Below are 13,815 nucleotides of genomic sequence, written 5' to 3' on the forward strand. Positions count from 1 at the left end.
TAATGTTGGTGTCTAAGAAATGAACCTCTACTTTGACTTTCCTCTTTGCATTTCTCTTTATTTAAATTGTTCACATTGAGCCTCTTTTAAAAAATACCAAAATTATTTAAAAGTAAACTGCTCAAATAAAAAACTGAATACACTAAATTACAAATGTAACCAGGTTATATTAAATTCTAACAATACAACTGAAACTGCTGGACTAAAAAATTGACAGAGAAGACATCCTATTACAAAATTCCTAAACAGCTGCAAAGTTAAAATGCTGAGACATTTTTTTTCTCCTTTTTAAGATAAAGAACCTTATTCTTGTGATTCTTAAAGACATCAGATTCAGCTATTTAGTCATGTGAAAATTTAACTTCCTCAATTTAATTGCCCATGGCAACTCTAGCTAAATAAAACAACTGGGAGGATTATTCCTTGTTAATTCATAATTTTTGTTTCTCCTTAAATGGGGTAACATTTGGAAAGAGAAAAAGTAATAAATTAACGCTTTGTTCTATTAAAATATTTTATTTATGTTTGTCTCAGATAAGCCAAGGAAAGTAAGACAAACAGTACTTTTAGTTTAACTGTAAATGAGAAAACAAAACAAAACAAAAAAAAACCACACAAATGAGGAAACCACTTTCCTGGTTTTGTAAAAAAAAGAAATTAAAATGCATTTGTCTACAAAGCATAAAGAAAAGTAATAATTTAGCCATTACTCAGTGTATTTCAATCCCTGGAGCAGTTAAAATACCTGCTTTCACTGCCCCGGTGATTAACTGATAGCCAAAATTCTTGTTTATTCTATGTGGTGTCATAGATTCTCAGTCTGGAAAAGCATCGAAATAATATACTTCACAATTTCCAAACTATTTTTAGAAGGTGCTTATTATTTCTTTAAAAACTATGAGAAATCATTAAATATTCTCTTTCTTTTTTAAGTAAAAAGGGGTCTCCCTCTGTTGCCTAGGCTGGACTGTGCAGTGGTGCAATCATAGTTCACTGCAGACTTAAACTCCTGCATTCAAGCAATCCTTCTGACTCAGCCCCCGCAAGTAGCTGGGACTACAGGCACCCATCACCATACCTGGCTTAGAGAAATTACTAAATCTTTTTTCAAGCAGATGTTCTTTACTAACACATACTACAACAACCTTATCATCTGCCATCTTCATATTTCTGTGCATTGTTAACATTCTAACAAATCCATTTTAACTAGATGATAAAAGTATTAGAGAGAAAACTGTATTTTTTTTTTTTTTCTGAGACGGAGTCTTGCTCTGCCGCCCAGGCTGGAGTGCGGTGGCCGGATCTCAGCTCACAGCAAGCTCCGCCTCCCGGGTTTATGCCATTCTCCTGCCTCAGCCTCCCTAGTAGCTGGGACTACAGGCGCCCGCCTCGTCACCCGGCTAGTTTTTTGTATTTTTTAGTAGAGACGGGGTTTCACTGTATTAGCCAGGATGGTCTTGATCTCCTGACCTCGTGATCCGCCCGTCTCGGCCTCCCAAAGTGCTGGGATTACAGGCTTGAGTCACCGCGCCTGGCCTAGAGAAAACTTTATTTTATCCTATCTCAGTAAATGAAGATAAAGCTAACAGATGAGGTTTATTCCTAACTTTACTGTTAATGATACAAAAAGCACAGTGAAGACTAAGCAGAATTCTTTTGGAGAGCAGAGCTACAACATTTGATATGAAAATTATCGATTGAGACCTAGATGTCATTTTTAGAGTCACTTTTCTAACCAATAACCATACATTAAGATAGTCAAAAAATTGTAAACTGATAAATGTAAAGAGTACTCAAATCAATGTACAAGAAGGGCAGGTGAAGGTAATCAGCCTCTCCCATCTAGCAATAAGTAGACTACTTTATCCACTGAGGATTTAAGGCCAAGTAAATGCTCCTGGCAGAACTTTAGGGACAAAGTCTATGGAATACATCTCAGTCATATGGTGCAATGGGTAAAAACGCTGCACACCTCTGGAATTTGCGAATGCTTGGACATCTTCCTCAAATAGTATTCTGCTGTTAAATGAAATATAGGTATTGATTTAGAATTTTTTATGTGCTTTTAGCTATATCATCAAATAAAATGAACCGTGAAGTCTACTCTTTTATCTATTGTATGTAACCTTTTCTACCTGCTTGCATTTTTAGTAACAAATATCAATCCCTTATCTAATCCTGAAGGTCTCTAATACAATGGGCTATCATCTTTGCTCTCATTTCTTCTTTCCCTCTTCTTTGTTTACAGAAACATCAATTATTGTGTCCATTTCTATTCCTTCTCTTCACCTATATCTGCCAATCTTCTATCTTCATGCACTGAACTTGTACTCTATAAATGGTCAGTTTGTAAATTCTTTTCCTTATCTTTTTAAAAAGTGGCAAATATGAAGGGGAGAGCAATAGTAATAATATTTATGTGCAATGTCCCCTTTCAGAGCTAAGGGGTAGGCAAGGTACATAGCAGTAAGAGATAAAGACAAAAAGACTGAAAAAAGGAACAGCAACACAATAAAGGCAGGACATGCAAGTTCAGAAAATGGTTTTGAAAAGAAGAATAAAGGGCTGATAGCAGAGAGACTAATAAGATAGTTTTGCCTCAAGAAAAATCTTATAGACATTCTTAGGACTCCTCAGGATCACATCCTCCAATAAAAAACACTGAATCAATGCCCCGCTACTTTATAATGACAACTTAAATAAAATACCAATGCATTCTTCTCTTAAATCTAACGAGTAAAATATACATGAAAGAAGCTAAGTATTAAGCAGACACACATTTATGGTCACACATGACTTCTACCAAGTTCCTCACACCCGGCTTGTGGCAAAAACCTCCACTTGTGCAGCACTGCATATTACACGTTCACAGACTGTGCAAAGTCATCATCATAACCAACTTAAATAAGATGTAAGGAGTTTGAATGACCTCAATCATGTACTTGAAGACCAAAATAAGAATTATTAATACATCTAGGCTATTTTTAAGATAGCGTTAAGCCTTGATCTTATCTCTAAGAACATAATATTTACCACACAGTTGTTTGATAAATACATTTTAATTATGTCAGGTTCTTGGTAACCTCTGATAAGTCGAAGGTAACTACGAATACTTGGAGCCTCCATACTTCAAAACGCAACTTTTCAAGCTCTTAATATTAACTCATGGTGTTAACCTCTTATACAGAGATAGTAGTCTTTATATAAGAGGTAACACCATGGGTTAATATAGAGACTTATATAGAGTCTTATACAGAGATTTACCGAGTCTTATATAGAGACTGCTATCTTTATATAAAAGGTAAAGAGTCAAATCATTTAATTAATAAAGTGTAATTAACCCCTACAAGAAATGAAGGATGTAAGAATCTCAGAACTGAAAGAGAATTTACAAAGCATCTAATAACTAACACTTTTTTTGTTTTTTGGTGTTTTGTGTGTGTGTTGGGTTTTTGGGGGTTGTTTTGTTTTGTTTTGTTTTTTGAGACAAGGTCTCACTCTGTTGCCCAGGCTGGAGTGCAGTGCCAAATGCCCTGACCTCTCAGGCTCAAGTAATCCTCCCACCTCAGTTCCCTAGTAGCTGGGACTACAGGCAGGCACCACCACGCCTGGCTACTTTCTTCAATTCTTTGTAGAGATGGGGTTTTGCCATGTGGCCCAGGCTGATCTCAAACTCCTGACCTCAAGTGATCCGCCCGCCTCAGCCTCCCAAAGTTCTAGGACTATAGGCATGAGCCACTGCGCCTGGCACTAGTAAGTATTAATATTAACAGTAGTTCTGGACCATCGTCTCACACAATACAAGCTATCACTAATCTTTCCTAATCAATAGTACTTGGGTGGAGAGGAGTAGTGAAAGAAAACGTGTAAATTTTAAAAAATACAAAAAATCACAGCCGGGCGCAGTGGCTCACGCCTGCAATCCCAGCACTTTGGGAGGCCGAGGCGGGTGAATCACGAGATCAGGAGATTGAGACCACCCTGGCTAACATGGTGAAACCCCATCTCTACTAAAAATACAAAAAATTAGCCGGGTGTGGTGGCGGGCGCCTGTAGTCCCAGCTACTCAGGAGGTTAAGGCAGGAGAATGGCATAAATCCAGGAGGTGGAGCTTGCAGTGAGCCGAAATCACGCCACTGCACTCCAGCCTGGGTGACAGAGCGAGACTCCGTTTCAAAAAAAAAAATCACTACCATCTTGAAAGCTGTGATCTGCTCTCTGGTTCAGACTCACTAATAACTAGCTACTAATTGGGTTCAACCACCTGTACAGTAACAAGATCTCCTTTACAACAACATCCTTGCCAACTGCAGTCCCTCAGCCTCTGACTGAACACTTGCTTCTAGAAAAGGGAGGTCGGCACTGAATGAATATTGTACTAAACTCAAAATACGCTATAAATGTAAAAGCCTGACAATGTTTTAAACTGTGTATTTTCCTATCCGTTCTAGAGCATCCATAACTGTCTTAGAGTATCCATAGTAACTACATGATACCTGCTAATTTTAAACAACTAGATTTGCTACAATGATATTATGTGGAACCAAGTTTCTGTCTACACATTATTTTCACTAGATGGTCCTGGTTGTAACCTCTGAAACTAATCCTTCCATTGGAGAGCCCATCTGATGTTTAAAGACATACCTCCTAACCTCCCTAGCCCCCAGTCTTCTCTTTTCTACATTAAATGTCCCAATTCCTTCAACTGATCAGAAGACTGTCTATGAGTGGTAATGAGAGCCTCAATCAGGGTACCGGTGAGAGGATTAGAAATGAGTAGGTAAGGCAGGGCGTAGTGGCTCATGCCTGTAATCCCAGCACTTTGGGGGGCTGAGGCAGGTGGATCACGAGGTCAAGAGTTCAAGACCAGCCTGGCCAAGATGGTGAAACCCCGTCTCTAATAAAAATACAAAAATTAGCCAGGCGTGGTGCCAGGTGCCTATAATCCCAGCTACTCAGGAGGCTGAGGCAGAGAACTGCTTGAACCCTGGAGGCAGAGGTTGCAGTGAGCCGAGATTGTGCCACTGTACGACAGCCTGGGTGACAGAGAGACACTCTATCTTAAAAAAAAAAAAAGAGTAGATAAAAGTAACAAGTTGACACGGTAGACCTAGCAACATCATACAAATATATGGATGTGTATATGCCCACACACAGGAGAGGAGACTAAAGTGACTATGAGATTTCAGGTCTAATGTCTAGGAGGATAATGGTTCCATTAACTGAAACAGAACCCAAGTAGAGAAGACTAAGGTGAAGATAGGAAATTCAGTTTGAGATACAGTGATTTCGAGGTATGTAATAAGTAAATATGAATGTTATCATGGTGCCTTTAAGAGGTGACTGGATAATGGGGGTTCTGCCCTCATAAATAAGTTAATTCACTCATGGATTAATGGATTAACAGGTTATCAGAGGAGTGGGACTGGTGGCTTTATAAGAAGAGAAAGTTGGCCGGGCGCGGTGGCTCAAACCTGTAATCCCAGCACTTTGGGAGGCCGAGACGGGCGGATCATGAGGTCAGGAGATCGAGACCATCCTGGCTAATACGGTGAAACCCCGTCTCTACTAAAAAATACAAAAAACTAGCCGGGCGACGAGGCGGGCGCCTGTAGTCCCAGCTACTCGGGAGGCTGAGAGAGGAGAATGGCGTGAACCCGGGAGGCGGAGCTTGCAGTGAGCTGAGAGCCGGCCACTGCACTCCAGCCTGGGCGGCAGAGCGAGACTCCGTCTCAAAAAAAAAAAAAAAAGAGAAAGTGAGACTTGAGCTAGTGTGTTTAGCTCCTTCACCATGTGATGCCCTGCACCACCTCAGGACTCTGCAGAGTCCCCAACAGCAAGAAGGTCCTCACAAGATGCAGCTCGTCAACCCTAGACTTTTCAGCTTTCATAACTATAAGGAATAAATTCCTTTTTTATATAAATTACTCAGTTTCAGTTATTCTGTTATAAGCAACAAAAGACAGGCTATGACAATAGATAAGATCATTTCCAAGGCCCACTATATTAGTTACTCTTGCCAAGAAAAAGATGCATTCATATTACTGAAGCTAGTACTACATGTAATGTAAACACAAAATATAACATTTATTCATCAAGTATTTGAATGGTTACTCCTACAAGGCACTGAGGGAGATACAATGGGCCATGAAACCTAGTTCCTGTCCTCATTAATCTTCCATTCTAACAAGCAAGATGGTTATAACTAACCATAAGGCTGAATGTGGTTATATCTCACAATAGAGATATAAAGTATTGTAACTATTAAGAGACATATTTTCCCCCTTTCCAATGAGAATATTCACACATGAATAATATCACAGGGTAAAATACAACAAGCATTCTTCAAATACAAAGAAGAAGGACTTAAAGAAAAACATAAATCTTTCCATTCTGGTTATAAATACAGGAAAACATTAGACCTATTACTTGGGAATTAAGTACCCCTAACAATTATGTCTATTGTTAAAGATTAATGCTTGAATTGTATCAGCAGTTAAAAGAAGAGCATTGTTTAAAATGTTCACAAACACAATTGTTTTGGCTTACAAATGGAATCACTCGATGTCACTTTTCTTGCATTCCTTATTTTAAATAATATTACAACTGAAAAAATAGAGCTGCAAGTTTAGAGCCTTACAAGTCTTCAAATTGAATATTCTCCAGCTGATATAAATGTTCTAGAGTTCCCTATAACTATATATTATGATAAAGTTTTAAATTATGTCACTTTAGTAGTTTTACAGATAACTGATTTTACAAAGAGTCTATTAAAAAGTAATTTAGTAGGAACCTAACTATATTTTACATTCATAACATAATCACACAGAAAAAAATAATTCAAATAATTTTGAACACCTACTTTGCCTATATATACCTTTAGTGGGATTATTCTAAGAACATAAAATGGAAAAAAAAAAAATCCTTACTTGGTAAATCTGCTGCTGGAAGCAGTATCAGTCAGTCTAGTAATTCCAAAACTATTTTATGTGTATTGTAGGATAGGTCAGATGAGTAAAAAACAGTGATATAATTGAGAATCAGAATTCTCTCTTTGGGAAAACAGATATAAACAAGAACTGGAAGGAAGTGATGAGAACTCTGCAGTGTTGAATTTGAAATGAAGGTATCCTATGAACTCATGATTTCTTAAAAAATGTATATGTTGGCCTGGTGCAGTGGCTCATGCCTTTAATACCAGCACTTTGGGAGGCCGAGGCAGGCAGAGTATCAGAAGTCGGGAGTTCGAGACCAGCCTGACCAACATGGAGAAACCCTGTCTCTACTAAAAATACAAAATTAGCTGGGTGTGGTGGTGCATATCTGTGATCCCAGCTACTCAGGAGACTGAGGCAGGAGAATCACTTGAACACGGAGGCAGAGGGTGTGGTGAGCCCAGATCCGCCACTGCACTCCAGCCTGGGCAACAAGGGCAAGACTCTGTCTCAAAAAGAAAAAAAAAAAATGTGTATATGTGCGTCCATTTAAAAGGTCCAGAACCAATGACACCCCAGTAGCAAAGAGCATATTAAATACCCAGATCTTGTTTTTCCTTTCTTTTCTTTTTTTTTTTTTGAGATGGAATCTCACTCTGTCTCCTAGGCTGGAGTGCAGTGGCGTGAACTCGGCTCACTACACACTCTGCCTCCCAGGTTCCCGCCATTCTCCTGCCTCAGCCTCCCAAGTGGCTGGGACTACAGGTGCCCGCCATCACGCCCGGCTAATTTTGTGTGTGTTTTTTAACAGAGATGGGGTTTCACCGTGTTAGCCAGGATGGTCTTGATCTCCTGACCTCATGATCTGCCCGCCTCGGCCTCCCAAAATGCTGGGATTACAGGCATGAGCCACCACGCCCGGCTCAGATCTTGGTTGCTAAGTATCATTTTCCACTAAAACAAACCAGGATTCTGTGGTAAAATGGCTTATTCCATGTATTGAGCAGGAAATTTACAAGGTGAGGCTGGAACATCTCATTGTGCAAATATGAGTAAGAAAGTGCTCAAACACCAATGTGGACATATCCAAAGGTCATGGGAACTAGCTTGAAGGATCTACTACTGACCAGATTTGAGATAATTTAATCATCGAAAGGAACAATGGTAGCAAATTATAGCACACTGCATAGCTTTTGAAAGAAAGGATCCTTGGGTACACAGTGACACTAAAATAAAAGAGAAGAGAAAGCTCTTATTTAGAGAAGAGAACCAGGAAATGTATGTAGGAATGACAGAAGTGGGAAATCACTATTTGGCAACCACCGATGCTTTTATTAATGACCACTAAAATCACTGGATAGGAAAACAAAACCTGCAAAACAGAATATCCACATGACCTCAATTTATCACCCCTACAGATTATTAAATTCAAAAGGGAAAACGTACTTTCAGAATATAAAACTCTGGCTAAACTAAGTGATCCAAACTTAATCACCAATCATGGAATAAACCATCATTATGTTAATCGTAATACGATTAAATGGAAAGTTCAAAATATCACCCATGTAATAGTAAAAAACAAACAAAAACAAACCCCACAATTATTCAATCTGAAACTAATTGTGAGGAAAAATTCAGATAAATCAATTTTGTGATGCATTCTACCTGAAGACAAAAAAAGAAAAAAAAGGTAAAGATTGTTCTAGATAAAACAGACATATAAGTACTAAATACAATTAATATCTTTAATTGGATTCAGTATTTTTGTAATGCTACAATGACATTACTGGGATATTTGGAAAAATCTAATTGTTGAATATGGACTGTACATTAGACAATATTATCATATCAAGGTTAAATTATTTGGATATGCTAATGGCATTATAGTTATGTAAAATAATGTGCTAGTTCTTAGGAGACGCATGATGAATTATTTGGGGGTAAAGTGTGATGTTTCCACCTTACTTTCAAATAGTTCAGGAAGAAAAAGTGTGTGTGTGTGTGTGTGTGTGTGTGTGTGTGTGTGTGTGTGTATTTATAGAGAGAGAAACAGCACTTGTCTAACAGCAAGGAATGAGAGTAAAAGAGGCACAATGTTAACAACTAGTGAATCTAGATAAAAGGATATACAGGTATTTGTCATACTACCATTTCAATGTTTTTATAGGTTTGAAAGTAAAAAGAAAAAAATAAGGGAAAAAGGTAGAAGTTAGGTTGATTTTAGAGCAGCTAATCAGACTTCATAAAGAATAACTACTCTTCACCCTATTCATAAGAGCTAAAAGCGAGTTCAAGCTTCGAAAAGGTTTGGCTAAAAATAAAGGTAATAATCCTAACAAACAATAAGTAATCACAAACTATTCGCCCTAAGTTTCCCATCACAGCTGTAAACTATACATAATCTCAGAATTCTGTGAAAGATTAGTTATGTGGTTTATCTGGGACAATAGTGAATAAGCAAAACTATTTTATATATTTTCTCCAAATCTAAATACCAAATAAATTTTTTTTCTCAAATTGAGTTTTATTAGTTACAAGGTATCCTAAAATTAAAATGGTGTCACAGGAGTCAAGATGATCTTGGACCCAGTATCACTATAATAATAATGATAATAAACACTTAAAATCTGTACCAAGTATTTTATTAACCTATGTACATATATCATCTCATTTAATTCTCACAACAATTCTATAAGGCTGGCACTATTATTATCCTCATCTTATAAATTAAAAAAAAAAACAAAAGGCTTGGAAAAGCGGTGTAACTTCTTCAAGGTCATACTGCTAGTATATAGCATATGGAGACTGTGAATCCAGGCAGTCTGACACCAAAGTCTCTTTGCTGTATACACTCTACCACTTTACTAAGAAATGTAAAATTTAAACAATAAACTATAAATCACTACTGTTTGGGTTCAATATCTATCAAAAATTACATGAATGAAGCATTTCAGAGAAAAATCAAAAGCATGTATTTTTTCCCTAGTGAATTTGTATTTATATATGTACCAAATGAATGAAGTTAGAATTTAACCAGATGCCAGTTTACTGCCAAATCTCAAGTGAAAATAAAGATGACATGTAACTGCATTATTCAGTTACTTACTCATATGTATAGTTTAATATATTACAGAGAGATTCAAAACAGAGACCAACGTATTTCCAGATGCTTTCATGTAGAACTCCACCCCTACTCAATCAAGAAAAAATGATACCAAAAAAACATATTTTAGGCATAGCATTACTCAAATATACAAAACTAAAACAATGACAAAAGGGTAAAAAATAACTAAGAAATTAACCTTAAACGCTGCTACCACAATAAAAAATACTAACAAACAAAGCATGTTTCCCAGATCTGGTCCTCTTTCAACGTTCTCTACCTCAGTGAACAGTGCAACAATCCTTCCAGTTATATAAGCCAAAAACCTAAGATTAGCCAATATCTTCCTCTACCTCACCTTCCATATCTAATCCATCACCCAGTTCCGCCTCCTGAACACCTCTGGAATCCATCCACTTCTCTCCCTCTTACCACCACCACCTTGTCCAAAATACCATCTCTCAACTGGGCTACTCCAACAATCTTCTAACTGGCCTCTCCCCATCCCCACTCTTATCCCCTCTGTAATCAGTCCTTCCTCTGTGTAACATCGAGTCCTTTTTTAACAGCATTTACTACAGTTGTAACCTTAAATTTCTTTGACTATTTATGTCTGTCGCCTCTGTTAGACAGTAAATTCTATAAGTGTAAAGACCGTATTTACTCACTACTATACCACTGTGGCCTAGAAGAGTGTCTAGTTAATAAATAAATGCTAAATGATTGAATGCATGTCAAAGATTACAATTTTATTTATAAATAGTCCAAAAAAATTAAAAAGTGCTTTATAAGGCGCACCAATTATTCTATATCACAGATTTTTACTTTTTTTTTTTTTTTGAGACAGGGTCCTAATTTCTACCTAACAATCCCTAAGCACTATTTAAATTCCAGATTAGATCTCATTCTCATGAAACATTCCCTAGTTATCTCTCTTCTCACTTTTAACATACTGAAACACTCCCATAAAATCTAATACATATTGACTATATTTTCTGCTTCCTGAAGGCAAAGTTTACATCTCATACATTCTGCCAGAGTATAAGCTCCCTAAGAGCAGGGACTTTTCTTGTTCACTGCTATATTCCGAGCACCTTGAAGAGTATCTGGTATGTAATAGCTGCTCAGTAAGCATGTGTTGATTTAATTTGCTTTATATATTTCAGGATAGAGCACAAATCCTTGCAGCTGTTGTAGTGGGAAGAGTAGAAAGGAACTGAAGTAAATTCCTTAAATTCTTCAAGTTTCAGTTTTTTTTTCATCTGTTAAATGTAAATAATAATAGCTTACTTAGTTGGAATAACTGAGCTAACGCTTTAAAAGCATCTATGCAGAGCTGAGGACAAGAGGATACTCTTACAAATAAATGTTTTGGTGATTTTGTGACAATAGTTAAATAGTAAGTAGTCACTAAATGCCTATTAAATGAATAAAATCTCAGGAGAAATATTAAGAGATTGAGTAATGGCTAGCTTATCTTTTTTTAATAAAAAATTATATGAGTAAATTTATTCTGAAATATATTTCGCCCAAATCATAAGTATGGCTGAAACCATTTCAGCATTTTGTGCATTAATTAGAAATAATCCCAATTTAACATTGTACCAATATTAATATTTATATTTTAATGACATGTATAGATCATATTTGATAGCTTAAAAAAGAATGATAGTCTTAGTATAAGAACCTCTTTAGTGCAATAATTGGAAGAGAAAACAAGCTGCAAACTCATTTCAGTTACGTGGCTCCCCAGAAAGAAAATTTCTGCCTTTTTATAAAACATTAGTGAACAGAACACGATGCTGTTCAACAGAACTATCAAAATGTCTAGAAATAATTCATAACCAATCACCATGAATACATTTTTTCACATACTTGAATCCTATTTTAAAGAAAAAGAGCATTAATTAAATTGCTTTTAATGACTTTTTGCTAAATTATACAGTTCCTTAGATTGGCCACTTTTTGACATGCGGTTCTAAAAATTTTATAGCGAATGAACTGATAATTCAATATAGCCTCAGATTATTGGACTAACTAGAAACTCTCCCCTGTTCAAAGAAGAGTTTTATCAATTTGAAACTCAGAAAATACATAGACTTTACCTTTCAAAGCCTTTCCAATCCCTCTGGGTACTCTCAATGGTTCATAATCTAATTACAAGTCACAAGCAAGCAAGAAAGATCATTCCCTTGTCTCTTTCTGCCATCAACTGACACAAAATCACTGCCAAAAATCCACTGGTGACATATGGTCCAAGCAGAAAAATGTAAGAAAACTCCTAAGTAATTCGGATATAAAAAGATGTAAGACGAGGTATTCTTCTCCAACTATAGTGTAGCAGTGAGCCCCATGTGGGTAAATAACCAATACAAAACGAAAAGGTAAGCCAAAGAAATCATAAGAAATATAAACTCAATAAGCAGTGATGCTGAGTTGACCGCTGAAAGTTCTCATATATGAACAGTCATTATATGTAAGAATTTATTCTAATTCTACACCTCCAACCTCAAAAGCCCTTAGATGCGGGTAGGGTTGGGAAGAGTTCACGGTGAGCGTGAACCAAATAAAGTGAATGAACGTTAATATTTAGATAGAAAGGCATTCATATATGCAAGGTAGTGTGTTATGGCTTGAAGCAGTAACAAGCACCAAAAAGGGAGAAAGAGGCTAGGAATGAGAACAGAGAGATAGTGGGGATCCAGTTATTATTACTTGCCTTTTTTTATTTTTTAAACGAGGAGAAACAGGGACGACAGAGCACTGGCATGAGGAGGGATCAAATGGATGCGATAGATCAGGGGAAAGGGTCTTGCCTGCAACATCTAAGAAAACCATAAGGAAAGGAGGAACAGCTGCCCACAGTTAGGCTTACGGTTTATCTCTGGAACCCAGGACAGAGCGAGGAAGAGTCAGAAGACAAATGACACTACAAAGGAGAGACAAGGGAGGGGCCAAAACCCTCAGAGAACCCAGATGGTTGGCCACAGGGTCTTCACCGAAGGCGGACTCCCCAAGAAACCCGGTCATTCGGGGACCAGAGACACTAAGTCCCAAACTTCTCGATTCCTCTAGCCTCAAGCCGATCCCTCACCGAAACAGAAGGACTGGAGAACTGTAAAAATGTACAGGAGCCACCAACCCGGGAAATGCTCCAGCTCTAGCAGCAGCCGCCACAAAAGCAGCCCGCACACACGCAGACGTTCCGACCTCAGCGCCGCAGCTACAGGTACTTTTAGTACGCCGGCCACCGTAGCAAGAGGAACCGCCTCCGCGTCAAAGCCATCAGATCAGCCACTTCCGGGATACGAAAGCCTTGCGATTGGCAGTAGCGATAGCAGCGGCGTAGAGGCCTCTGCTATGCTTACTTTATCCATCTCTTTTTCCCACCTGTTCGCCACCCCAAGCCGCTAATCCACCACCTGTGCAGCTAAGCGAAGAACCAGGAGAAAGTATCCATCTGTGAGCATTGTCACTCTGATACACAAACCACATTACGGCTGCCATAAATTCCTGTTGAGCACTTAGACTTCAACTACCAGCAGGCCATGCAGCATCACTCCCTTGCCTCTGGAGCAGGAACTGCAAGATCCAGCATGCATTGCGGCCCTCCTTCCTCGCACTCAGGACCAAGATAAGAGCCTCACCAAGCCTCACATTGATTTAAAAAAAAAAAAAAAGGCCAGGATGCCTTCTTATCCTGTTGTGAAGGAACTCTAAGCCAAGCCATAATTAGGACTGTAGGTTACTTATAAAACATCAAGGGATATGTGCACT

At 37.9% G+C, this 13,815-nt stretch overlaps 1 protein-coding gene across 7 annotated transcripts in view; it reads right to left on the reverse strand.

Annotated features, from left to right (window-relative positions):
- ATG4C (autophagy related 4C cysteine peptidase) overlaps positions 1 to 13,575 on the reverse strand; it is an 83,765-nt gene extending 70,190 nt beyond the window's left edge. For 2 of the 7 annotated variants that reach the window (XM_010370691.2, XM_030913023.1), the window contains exon 1: positions 13,181 to 13,300. The gene's annotated coding sequence lies outside the window, so the exon portion shown is untranslated. Of the gene's footprint in view, positions 1 to 13,132; positions 13,354 to 13,428 lie in introns of those variants that run through there. The other 5 variants (XM_010370692.2, XM_030913024.1, XM_030913026.1 and 2 more) reach the window with 4 other exon arrangements.
- Positions 13,576 to 13,815: the final 240 nt, after the last annotated feature.

This window comes from Rhinopithecus roxellana, chromosome 12 (genome assembly GCF_007565055.1).
Source record: "Rhinopithecus roxellana isolate Shanxi Qingling chromosome 12, ASM756505v1, whole genome shotgun sequence".
Classification (NCBI taxonomy): Eukaryota; Metazoa; Chordata; class Mammalia; order Primates; family Cercopithecidae; genus Rhinopithecus; species Rhinopithecus roxellana.